General features: G+C 45.3%; 1 protein-coding gene and 1 non-coding gene across 4 annotated transcripts in view; both read right to left on the reverse strand.

Annotated features, from left to right (window-relative positions):
* The window catches only part of CMIP (c-Maf inducing protein), a 258,040-nt gene that overhangs the window by 188,687 nt on the left and 55,995 nt on the right, over positions 1-13,358 (reverse strand). The window lies entirely within an intron of this gene.
* LOC133369474 (5S ribosomal RNA) lies at positions 3,973-4,091 on the reverse strand. Its single transcript, XR_009758904.1, has one exon. It is a non-coding gene; the product is annotated as a 5S ribosomal RNA (ribosomal RNA).

Consider the following 13,358-nt stretch of genomic DNA (forward strand, 5'->3'; position numbering starts at 1 on the left):
GCCATCCAAAAGCCAGATGCACAACACTGCTCCGCCTTCGCTGCCAGTGACCTCTTACTGGTTCCTGGGATTCTTTGAAGCCATGACTGTTTAAAGTGATATAATAGCGCTGTACATGTATAGTGCAGATGGGGTCTTTATTGAGCATTCATTCTGATTTGCTTGCAGGGTGTTCGTACACCTTCCTAATAATCATGCATTCATTCCACACTTTTCCAACACATTCCCCCGTCGCTTTCCTAACTGAAGAAGTCCACGTTTGGTTTTTTTTGGGGGGGGGGGTTAGTTGATTTGAGTGCTTTAATCTACTGTAATTGTGTAATTTTCGGTATGCATTTGAATCCCTCCTGCAAAATACGGATCAAGTGAAGTTACAATTTAGAGATCAGTCGAGTTTTCCTAAGTGCTGATCAAGAGGAGACAATTGCCTGTATTGGACCATATTATTTATCACTGTAGTATGTTTGTAAAGGAAGACATGAGGCTCAGAGTTCTTTCTATTTTAAGCACCAAAAGCCCAGGATGAATGATGCCATCGAAAGCCAAACCACATTAAATAGAAAATATTTAAAACCTACACCAGGTGTGAGGAACCTTTGGCCCTCCAGATGTTTCTCCCTTCATCCATGGCCACTGGCCATGCTGGGTAGGGCTGATGGGAGCTGTAGTTCAACAACACCTGAAGGGCCAAAGGTTCCCCATCCCTGACCTAGACAACATTCCAGAACAGATTCCCGTTTTCTCTTCTTTTCTTTTTTAAAAATAAACACACACACACAAATCAGAGCAGAAGTCGGAGTAGGTCACCATTTTAGTGACACACAAACATTAGAAAAGGAGCTATCAGATTAGAAGAACTATTACATTAAAAGATAAGTCACAGCCCCAATCGCCTGAGAATCATGTGTAGTCATATGAAAAAAACATTCAGTAGGACTGCAAACAAGATGGTTCAAAGGAGGCCCAAAGCGTTAAAAAATAAAAAGACATCTCACACTCAGGATAGTTGCAGGATAGTAACAAAATCCAAAACAGTAATCAAAACTAAGGCAACAAAGATTAAAAAGGCTTTAACCGTCATGCTTTTGCCAACCACCAAAAAAAAAAAATACAGCAACAGGGCCCAACGCACCTCACTCGACTTGAAGTTCCACAGGGTTAGGTGCTACAACAGAAAAGGCCCTAGCCCTCAATATCGCCAGCCATGCTTTCTGGGCCAAGGGATCTGTAGTAGGGCTTCAGATAAGGATCAGAGCATGCAGGCAGGAGCATACCAACCATCTCAGATCCTAGAATCAGCAGAAGAGACCTTAGTGGTGGTGGGTGCAACCGGGCACTGTCCAGCATTGACCTGTGACAGGGCCTTTTCAGTGGCAGTTTCCCATTTGTGGAATGCCCTCTCTGGTGAGGTGCATCTGTCCCCCTCATTATTGACTCTCAGGAGGAATATCAATATATTCCTGTTTACTTAGGCATTTGATGGCTGAAAGACACTGTTCCTGTCAACTCTGAGATCGCTGGTTAAGAGAATGGTTTTAACTATTTTTGGAATGCTTTTTAATTTTTTATTATTATTATTAGTTTATTTGTTTATTTATTTGGGGAGAATATTCTGTGCATGGAATGGAGATTCCCAGTTACACCACCCTTGTGCCCGGCTCCCCTTTTGTCAGAGGAGAAAATGGCAAACAGATATGTACGCGTTGTACTCTTCATCTGGTCACTGTCCGGCTTTCCAGCTTTTTCCAAAGCAGTTAAATGAGGAAGTCCTCAATTATTGCTTCTGAATCTCTCTTCCCCCCTCCCCCATCCATCCACCAAGCAAATGTTGGTCTATGAAGAAATGGCTCTTCTGTGCATACAACTGGACTATCCAGGACACTTTCAAAACAATTTGGGTGGAGAAGAGAAAGAGCAAGCAAATAAAATCTCCTTCCTTGCTACAAAATTCCCTCTCCCTCTAATATAGCAGAGAGTTGCCACAGAAGGTTTAGCTTCCAATGAATTATCCAAACAGGGCACTTAAGGCAAAGCAACACGTAAAAACTCAGATCAACAGTAAAGCCAGCACAGATGTGTTTTAATGCTAGAGCTAATGGGAACGCTTAGCTACATTCAAAACAGAGCTAGGTGGAAGCAGTTTCATCAAGAAGAGACTCTGGCAAGTATCATTTCCAATGGCCTCATTTGCCACAAAACCCAGGATCGCTCAGCGTGAATCCCTTAACATCCTTCAAACACTTGGCCGTGCTCGATCAGGGTGGTGAAAAGTGGGTATTTCCCCCCACCCCCAACAGCCTTTTCAAAAAGTGAAATGGTGATGCTAATCTACTTTATTTATTGCTTCATCCCAAATACCTTGGTGCGGGTAACAAAACAGCCCCAACACGGGCACTTACCCAACTTTTTACAAATCCCGTGCCCACTTTTAACAGTGCAAGCTTATGTCTCCACTTAGAAGTAAATCCCATGGAGTTCAATGAGACTTACTCCCAGATAAGTAGTTATAGGACTCCAGCCTAAAGCTCTTTTCCATCAACAAAGAATCTGTCGTGTGAACAGGACAAGAGCAACACCAAACAGTACCACATGTTACTGGCGGTAAATGCAGGCCAACATTCATGCGATCTTCAAATGGAAGTTCCAATAATAATTATTTTTACTATTTCAATGAAGGTGTCAACAAGACCTCACTGCGGAGCGCATTCCACGGAAGGGAACCACTACTGAAAAGGCCCTCTTCCCTTGTCACGACCCTCTGAGCCTCCCTCAGAGGAGGGAAACTGCAGAAAGACCTCCGAAGAAGATATAAGGGTCCAGGTAGGTTCATATCGCGAGATGCATTCCAACAGATACTGGGGTCCTGAGCCATAAAGAGCTCCATAGGTCAAAGCCAGCACTCTGATGTGGGCTCAGAACAATGGGAACAGCCATGTAGTATAATAATTCCTGGCTTCAATGAATGGATGGGAAAAACCTTCCATCTACTTTGGCAATTAAAGTATAATGGTGCTTTACTGCTAGAATGAGCCCCTCACCTACAGCAGTGGTTCCCAACCTTTTTTCTCCCACAAACCACCTGAATGTTGGGGGTCTTGGCTGAGTACTGAAGGTTGTATTCAACTAAGTACTACTCAGAGTTAATCCTCTGAAATGAATGAACCCAAGTTAGTTAGGTCTGTTAATTTCAATGGGTTTACTCTGAGTAGGACTAGCAGTGAAATCCACCCCGAATTATTTTTCGGCCTATTAAAGCAATTGTAATGTGATGTGTAGGGCCCTCCGTGGCACAGAGTGGTAAGCGGCGGTAACGCAGCCGAAGCTCTGCTCACGGCCGGAGTTTGATTCCAACGGAAGGAGGAAGTCAAATCTCTGGTAAAAGGGGTCGAGGTCCACTCAGCCTTCCATCCATCCGTGGTCGGTAAAATGAGTACCTGGCATATGCTGGGGGGTAAAGAAAGGCCGGGGAAGGAACTGGCAATCCCACCCCATATATACAGTCTGCCTAGTAAATGTCACAAGACATTACCCTAAGAGTCGTAAACAACTCACACTATAAGTGCGGGGACACCTTTACCTTTAATGTGATGTGCTAGATGATGTGGGTGGTATTCGATGCTAGTACCACTCAGAGTAGACCCACTGAAGTTAACAGACATGACTAACTAGTTTCATTAATTTCAATGGGTCTGTATTACCACTGTATTATCTTTAATTGTATTTTCACAGACATGTAGCAGACCACCTGAACGAAGATCACAGACCACCAGTGGTCGACGGACCACAGTTTGGGAACCTCTAATCTATAGAGTTTGCCAGCAGTAAACTAGTCATACAGAAGTGGTGGTTGTTTTGTTATACACCTTCAAGTCAATTACAACTTATGGCAACCCTATGAATCTTTTTTTGATATATTCATTGGGTTTTCATGGTAAGAGGAATTCAGAGGTGTTTTACCATTGCCTTCCTCTAAGCCTATGGCACCCAGTATTCCGAGGCAGTCTCCCATCCAAGTACTAACCAGGCCTGGCCCTGCTTAGCTTCTGAGATCAGACGAGATCAGGCATGTTCAGGGTAGCATGGCCATAGGCAGAAGTGGTAACCCAGAGGTATTTTGATAATGAATTACCACGGGAAGATACAGCAGTAAAGGGATAATGTGGAAGGTTCCAGAGCTGAGAACAACATTTTGGGCCTTGCCACTTCTTAGGGCAGTAACAGCAGGTAAAGGCTGTAAGCTCAGCATCTGTTTTGCCTGCATAAGGTCCTGGGTTCAATCCCTGCTGTCTCCAGGTAACGCTGGGAAAAGCTGGGAAAAACATCTGCCTGAAACCCTGGGAAGCTGCTGCCAGGCAGTGTTAACAATACTGAACTAGATGGAACAGTGGTCTGACTCAGTATGAAGCAGCTCCCTATGTTCCTATAGGGGAAGAGCCATAGGTCAGTGGTGGAACATCAGCTTTGCATGCAGAATGCCCCAGATTCAATCCTCAGTGTCTCTGGGTAGGGCTGGGAATGACCCCTGTCCAAAACCCTGGAGAGCCACTGATAGGCATGAGCTAGATGGGCCAATGGTCTGACTCGGTATCAGGCGGCTTCCTCTGTTCCAAACTTCCAGAGCACCTCCTCGGTATGAGACAACTTCCTGCGCTCTGTGTGTAGAAGCCGAGGGAAAGAAAAGTTAATGCGAAAGTTAACCTGGGAAGAGACCACTGCTATTTGAAGAGGCATGAAATTGGAGCAAATTGTTAGCGGTGGTCTTGGTTCAGGGACATCCTGGCACTGTAGAGGCACTGAATCCTCTGTTCTGTTCGAGCATAAACATTGCCGCTGAAACAAGACCCACATCTCCGCCCTGCCACCCTTTCCATTGAATTAATCTGAGAGAGACACAGACTGGCACGTTTCCATGACAACCGACAGGAAAAGGAGGGGGGAGATGAAACCTGGTATGAGGCTACACAACTGCTTCAGGCCCCACTCACTATCCCTGGGAGACAAGGATTCACTTTCTTTTAATACATACAGATGCTGCCAGCATTTTCAACAAATGTTGACACCTCCTTCACAAAACACACCATTTCCCATTCAAACCTATGCAGATCATTGCATCCATGGAAAAGGACTGAGGGCCCATCTGTACTATACACGTAAAGCAATATCATACCACATGAAACCGTCATGGCTTGCCCCAAAGCATCTTGGGAGCTGTAGCTTGTGAAGGGTGCTGAGAATTGTTAGCAGACCCAAGTTCCCTTCACAAAGTTCAAATTCCCAGAGTTCTCTGGGAAGAGAGACTGACTGTTAAACCACTCTGGGAATTCTGGCACCCCTGCCAGAAACTGGTCAGCCTCTGCCAGTCAGTGTAGACAATACTGAACTGATGGACCATTGGGTCTGACTCAGTATAAGGCAGATTCCTATGTCCCTATGATGATGGGAGTTGAAGTCCAACAAGAGTGGAGGGCCACAAATTATCCATATCTTTGAGATCTTTGGGGGAGCCTCTGTTGGCGGTCCCTCATGGCTCAGATGCACAGCTTGTAACAACTAGAAGCTGCACATTCAATATAGTGGGCCCAAGCCTGTCAAACTCTCTCCCCGCTGAGATTAGACAGGCACCCTCCTTGTTGACCTTCAGGCGTATGGCTAGAACTTTCTTGTTCCAGCAGCAGGCATTTTAAGGTAATGTTTGGTTTTATAATGACTTCATTGTTCTATTGTTTATTTATTATTGTTATTATTTATTAATTTCATTTCTAGTCATCTAATACCAAACCGTCTGCAGGCGAGTTACGACGATTTCAAACACACACAAATTTAAAACAAGAATCATAAGATAAAAACACACACAAATCAAGAAAACTCACTGACAGGTTAAATGCCATACATAATACTCAAGAAAAAATTAAAAGTCGTCAAATAATAAAAAAAGGAGTAACTAGAACAGCACACATCAAGTGCTAAAGGCCCGAGGGAATAGGAAGGGCTTTGCCTGGCACCTCAAGTTGGATAGAGAAGGTATCAAGCATGCCTCTCTGAGAAGAGCATTCCCTGGAGAGAGTATCGTTTGTTTTTATGTACACCACATAGAAATGTCCTCATCTTATTTTTGAGAGCTGTTAGTTGGTACTGGCCAGGGAAAGGTATCAGGTATCAGGTCTTTGAGTCTGCCCCAAAGTCTCACGAGGGACCAGAATCTTGGGGACAGGCTATTCTGTGCTTGAGGTACTGCTATTCTGTGTCCATCAGGCTCCACCATGAGGCCACTGGCAAAGGACACTTCAAACTGGCCCATGCTCTGAACCCACCAGACTCTACCTCTATCAACAAGCTCCACCATTTGGCTCCAGCCTCTTTGCTTCCAGATTCTGCTCCCCAAGGTTTATACCCAGCTGAGTTCTACTGAGGTAAGACCCACTGGAATTAATGAACATAAATTAGTCATCTCCATGAATTTCAGTGGATCTACTATGAGTAGAGCTAACATTGGCCACAACCTCCCAAGTCTCAGGATACTTGGCAAACCAACCACCAGGCAATCGCAACCTCTCACAGGAGGTTGCCTGAGGTTGCTAGGTCTCCACTCATCCATTGTGCTTGGTGTGATGTCACTTTGATACAAAAATCACAAGTGTCATGTTTGATCTGCAACAGTTCTATAAATTATCATTCTGTAACCGTGGTACTTAACCATTTATGGCTCACGGATCCCTTTGAGAATCCGATGAAAGCTAGAGACCTCCATAAATAAATATATAAAATTTATTGTATTGCGTTGGAATTTCATTTTTTGGTGCCTGGTTCACGGATCCCCTGAAGCCCATCTAGGCAGGTTAAGAACCCCTGCAGTAAGCAACGAGTATGTGTAATGTGAACTGGTCCCAATTGTACACTGCTGGCTGGGATTGAGCTCTACACATATCCACATCCCCACTATTCATTAAAAAGAAACCTATACACAGCCATGCAAACTAATGGAATTAATTGGTCCCAAGATATTTGATTATTTTTTAAACACCCCCCCACATTACTACTATTACTATGATGTCCCTATTGCACATATTCTGCCAACAAAAGTGAAACCCTCTGGGTTTTTCAAATTTGCTATCCCATCTTCTCAAGTCAACAACAGGGAACTACCAGATTCATAAATTCAGAAGCAGATAGCTGAAGCAGCAGGGACAGGGGCAGATTTATTAGTGGGATTAAGACATCAGATTACCAATGGTCCGTTATGAATTCACCACCACCACCTAAAAAGAGGGATAGATGCTGTCAGCAAAATCAATGGAAAAGTCTGCCAAGCCACAAGTACAGCCAGGCACATATTTTTAGCCCTCTCTTCCTACTCCTTTCCCCAAATTCCACTCTCCCCCCACACCCCATCCGGATTATTTAGCAACGCAAGAAAAAAAGTCAAACTTGGCCAAGTTTGATGCCCCACAACGAGGCATTATCGAAGACTTAATGTATATCCAGACTAGGCTTGCCAGGTCTCCGGCAATCTGCCGGAGACTCCAGCAAAAGGGGGCCGTCTCTGGCCTCCGGCTATACTTTAATTTAAAAGGTGGATCTCCGGCTTTTTATTGGCCCCCTCAGCCACGCATGCGCGATTGACCACGCATACGTTGGGCTGCGGCTGGCCGACTTCCGCTCTTTACAATTTCAGGCAGGCAGGCAGGACTTGAGCAGCCGACACAGTGAGGGAGGGACTCCTCCAGCAGCAGCCCCTGCCTGCTCCCGCCACCACCCACAGAGAGAACATACAAGTGAGGCCGGGGCCCGGGCGTGTGAGGGTGATCTGATGGCCCATGGGTGGGTGGAGGCGAGCGGTGGCAACGGAGGCTAGGCTGGGCCGGCCTGGCTCCGTCTTTCTTAGCCCCGGCCGGCCTGGAGCCAGTTCCCCACCCTGGGGCTCAGGCTGCTGAAGTCTCTGGTTGGGGGGGGGATCGCGGCCGCTGCCGCTGCCGTGGGTGGACTGAGGCGAGTGGTGGGGTGGCAGTGGAGCCCAGGCTGGGCCGGCTCCCTCTTAGCCCCGGCCAAGACGGGGCCCATGCGGCTTGCGGCCTGCCTGGCAGCCTCAGCGCAGGAGCCGTGGAGGGCAGGCCGGGGCGGCTCCTCCTCCTTAGTCCAGCCGGTTCTCCGGCTCCGGAAAGGGACGGCCGGCCGCTTCACCCCTCCTGCTGTTGGCGCCGCTGGGGGGGGGGCAACGTGGCCGCTGCCGACCAGGGGCGCTCACAGCAGGAGGGGTGAAGCCGGCGGCTGTCCTTTCCAGAGCAGAGGAACCAGCTCCGGGGCTAAAAAGGAGCCGGCCCGGCCTGCCCTCCACGGCTCCTGCTGAGGCTGACAAGCCGCGTCGGATCCGTCTCCTAGCAACCGCTGCCGACGCGGCCTGCAGGCTCAGCGGGAGGCTCAGGAAAGGACGGCCGCCGGCTTCACCCCTCCTGCTGTGGGTGCCGCTGGGTGGCAGCGGCCGCGATGGGCCCCCCCAGCAGCGCCAACAGCAGGAGGGGTGAAGCAGCCGGCCGTCCTTTCCGGAGCAGGGAGAAGCGGCTGGACTAAGGAGGAGGAGCCGGCCCGGCCTGCCCTCCATGGCTCCTGCTGAGGCTGACAAGCCGCAACGCCCGTCTCCTAGCAACCGCTGCCGACGCGGCAGCCTGCAGGCTCAGCCTGAAGATCTTAAAGCCAGAAACATATTTCACGTAATCACCTCTTGTCATTAACTTTCATGAGCATCTTAGCCACAAGTTCAGCACACGCACACAAAGTCAAAATCTTCAGCTACAGCTTTGCAGAGCGTCAATAAAAGGCAACTGACAAAGAGGCAGAGAAAGAGAATATCATATTGACAACGTGGAGCATTTATTTACAGCATTCCCATTTTATTTAGTTAAAATTACTTCTCTACAGTAGCAATGACACTTCACATCAGGGAATTTGAATACAACTGCAGTTGAAGGGTGGCAGGTGGGAAGTTATAAACTGTCCTAAAATGTTCCCCTAAGAACACAGAAGGGTTTCAATTAAGAACTACCGTGATAACTGGAAAGGAATTTGGAAAATACTAATTATACTCATTAAGACAACATAGCTTTCTTGTATATCTTTTTCACATGTCCTTCAACTTCACCAGTTCCCCCCTAATTTTAGTATGGGACTGCAGAAATGGGCAAGTACATTTTTTTATTCAATTGCTTTTCAAAACATTTGAAGTTTTGATAAATACAAAACTGATGGTGATATGTCTTCCTTTTATTTATTATTTATTATTTGATTTCTATCCCGCCCTTCCTCCCAGCAGGAGCCCTACTCTTCATAGCTTAACTCGGGCTAGGGAGCTTCTGGTCCTAATCTGACCCACCAGGTCTCCAAATGCGGTCTCTGGAACTCTACTCAGGCCATGTCCCCTTCCCCCTCTCGTGCACCCCTCACCTGCCATGTTCTGCAACCACCTGGCCATGGGAGAAGAGAGCAATCTTTTCTTCCATGGTCAGCTATAAGGAGTTGATGAAGCACAGTGCTCTGTCCCTCCTTCGCCACCCTGATTGGCTTCCATACTGGCCATGGAATAAGATAGCGCTCCTCCATCACTAGCTCATTTGGGAATCTCTTCTGCATTGCATTTCCTTTCTGGGCATTGGGAGACAGCTATTTTCTCAGCACACAGTGAGAAATCCAAACTGACAAACTGGAGTGTGTGGTGTATGTAGCCCCGTCCACTTTGCCCTCAGGGAATTTGGCCCAAGTGTAGCTGAAGCTGTACAATGCAGGCACCAGGGACAAGTTTGCACAGCCTCTAAGCTGTTTCACACATTCCAAGAGCAACACCAGGTTGGCCACCAGGTAAAGGTGCTTTTCCTTTGCTTTTGCAAAAGAAAAGCAAAGTTGGAGGAAAAGTTGTCCTTTGAACCAGTAGTACGCTAAGGCCACAATGTGATATACTGGCCACAGCCTAGACCAGTTTGAGTATGGCTGCATCCATGCTAAGCATGATATGTGTGAATGTCTCATGGGCGTGGTGAAAAACGTTCAATGTTCGTTTGCAGGTGCCCTGTTTATTCATTCTGATTTGTTTGTGGGGAGGTTAGACAATGTGTCATGCAAGCGTTATTCCACTTTCCTTACTGCAAAAAGACTGATCTTTTGGGGAAGCAGGCTTGTTGTGGAAGACCTACAAAACAATTTGCACTGCATAATCTGAGTTTGCCTTGATGTGATTGGATCCCACCTGAAAACAATGACAATCTGGAAGCATCCCCAGTCCAAGGTTTACCATTAAATGATTATGCTAGTATTTTTTCCCTTCGTATAGCTGTCCCAACCTTTTAGTTGGTGTTAAAACCCAGCCTGCTTTAAACAATTAAAATCATGTACTAGCTCAGTTGTAAAAATCACAAGGATTGACAAGTTGCTGCCATATCAGAGTGTAACTTGAATGACAACTGTTGGGACAACAGGCTGCTGTAAACCTGTTTTGGCCTAGGTGTATTTAAAAAGCAGACAGAATGTATTAATCAAGCAGTGAGGGAGTGTGAAACTTTGGGTAGAGTAAGAGGAGCCAGAAGATGATGTGGCTACAAATGATGGGCTTAGGTATTTTGGCAACTCAGTACAACACTGACACCATCACCCTTTTCTTTGGTGTAGTAGCAATTTTTTCCTTAATGAATGGAAACCGAAGGCAAGAAAAGAGCACCTCCTCTGGAATATTCTCCCACAAAAGCAGAATAAAGCCATCTTTGCAAGTCCATGCATTTAAAATGGTGTATAGTTCTGTGATAGCAGTTTGCTTTTTTCATGTATCCACAATGAGAGTACACATACTACTAGCCACATGTACTTGAAATCAACCCTAATACTCAGGAATGACAGTTCACGTACATTTTGGCATTCAGTTCATAATGTGACACCCACCTGCTTCACAACAAAGTATAACATGATTATGGTGCAGAATGCAACCCTTCAACTCCCCGATTGTTGATCATGCCCCCCCCAATGCATACAGAGGTAGAGATGTCTTCCTTTTTTGTATGCAGCATGTCTCAGGTTCAACCCTTCTCATTTCCAGTTAACAGGATTTCAGATGGGAAATACCATTGCCTGAAACCAAACAGAGTTGCTGCCGGTCAGAGTAGATACACTCAGTTTGACTGTGTATAATTCAGCTTCAAACATTAGGGACAAGATATGAGTAAAGATTTGAAGCTTCAGTAAAGGAACACACTATCCTATCTCTTGGCACCAGCTGCAAGTTGCTGTATAAACATTTATCATAGCATTACAGCAAATAAAAAGTATTTATTACTGAAACAATAAGGAACAAGAGACCAAAACTTATCCCAAAAAGTAATTTTTTTAAAAAAAGAATTACATCCCACCTTTCTTTATAAAATAATCTAAACCAACTAACATATCAATCATCAATCATTTATTATTACTGTCTGGCCATAGGCCTCAAACAGGAAATACATTTAGTACAAACAAATATTTTCAATGTTACATTTAAAATCATAAAAAAATATTTAAAATCAAAATAGCAGGAAGAGTTATCTAACTAGTATATCCTAGCTCCAGTAAACGTTATATACATGTATATGAGAAACCTGGCAGCATGTGAAAGTGAATGGATGCATGGAAACTATTAATGAAATAAAATGTTGGCTGTTGAGAAGCTGCCTCTTTCAAAATTGAATATCTATTTTGCCAGGTGCCCTACTTCCTAGTGGAGACTGTTTTCTTTGTACTAACTAAAACCTGAACCACTATTTCTATCAGGAAATGTGATCCTCTTTGGAGAGCCTGATTCTCTTTGAAATTATCTAATAATCCAATTTACAGAGCATATGTACTTGTGGCTCTGATGTTCTTTTGTCCCTGGAGGTTTGCAGCTCAACTACACCAGACAACTTGATACAAGTTTCTGTGGGACCCATTAAAATGCATGAAGTATCCCTTGTTTCAACATTCCTTTATGGAATCATATGGCTTCATTTATGGAATCAATCCATGTCTTGTTTCGCCTTCCTCTTTTTCTACTCCCTGCCATTTTCCCAAGCATTATAAAAGATTATTCTTATTTCGTATAATCTTTTATAAGATGTTTCATCTTGATGCAATTTAAAACCATTCAATTGCTTCAGCAGGCAAAGCAGTCATTAAGTGGTCTGCCAAGACCCTCAGTAATGCTCAAGTAGTGGTGGTGGTGAGTTTGCAAATCCTTGGTCTATCGCCTTGCTTTCTGGTTGTGAACTTACAGGATGCATTTGACCAGCCAGGGTTGGATGCTGGGTTTGAAGAACATAAGGAGAGCCCTGTCAGTTAATGTAGAATGCTGCAGCACGGTTTCTGACATGAGTGAGATCCTATCAGCACATGATACCTCTGCTCTGAAATCTTGTTGTGGTTGGTATGGTATTGCATTTAGGAAAGCATCACTGTCTTGTTTTTTCATTTTCTGTTTCCATTTCATGTACCTTTGACCCTCCTCCCTTACATCCATAGAAGCAACAACAGTGGTTCCATGTGGTCAACTCAACCTCCTAAAACCCATTGAAAATGTGCCTTGTTGGTTGCATGATGGTTTGTTTTTTGCCCACTAATGGTAAAAGAGAATTCACATATTTGGAAGTGTGGCTGCAGTTGTTGTTCCCAAGCTGCTGCCTGTGAAGGTAGACCAAACCATGGGTGTTTTTTCTCTGTCAATTATTACTCACTGGAATTGGATTGGCTGTCCAAGTGAGTTTATAGCACCCCACAGAGTAGACAGAAAGGGTAGAGAATCTTCTTTCTCTTACACATTTCTCAGACCTCTTTCTGAAGTGAAGGCTCAAATCTGTAAAGAAGTTTGGAGCAGCCACATTAAAAGATAAGGGCAGGGCATTCCAGGCAGGGGGTTGTCAACCCTGCTTGGATATGGATGTCTTTGCAGAGGATCCCTAGTCAAGCATTACTAACAGCACAATCCAAACTATCTACTCAGAAGTAAGTCCTGTTGAGTTCTATGGGGCTTAGTTCCTTAATAAGCATGTTTATAATTGCTGCCTTCAGGAGCATCCATCTGTGCTCCCATCTAACATCTCTGCAACACTAGGCTCCTTTCTTCCAATAATGGCCTGGCCTGAGGGCACGTAAACCCTTCTTGCCAGAAGCAAGGAAGCTAGATTAAATGTTCCCTAAAGGTGTTGAACTGTGACTTGGGAGACCAGGGTTCAAATCCCCACACAGCCATGAAGCTCACTGGGTGACCTTGGGCCAGTCACTGCCTCTCAGACTCAGAGGAAGGCAATAGTAAACCACCTCTGTCTGAATACTGCTTACCATGAAGACCCTATCTGGGACTAACTTGAAGGCAGTCC

The sequence above is a fragment of the Rhineura floridana genome, chromosome 13 (assembly GCF_030035675.1).
Source record: "Rhineura floridana isolate rRhiFlo1 chromosome 13, rRhiFlo1.hap2, whole genome shotgun sequence".
Taxonomy (NCBI): domain Eukaryota; kingdom Metazoa; phylum Chordata; class Lepidosauria; order Squamata; family Rhineuridae; genus Rhineura; species Rhineura floridana.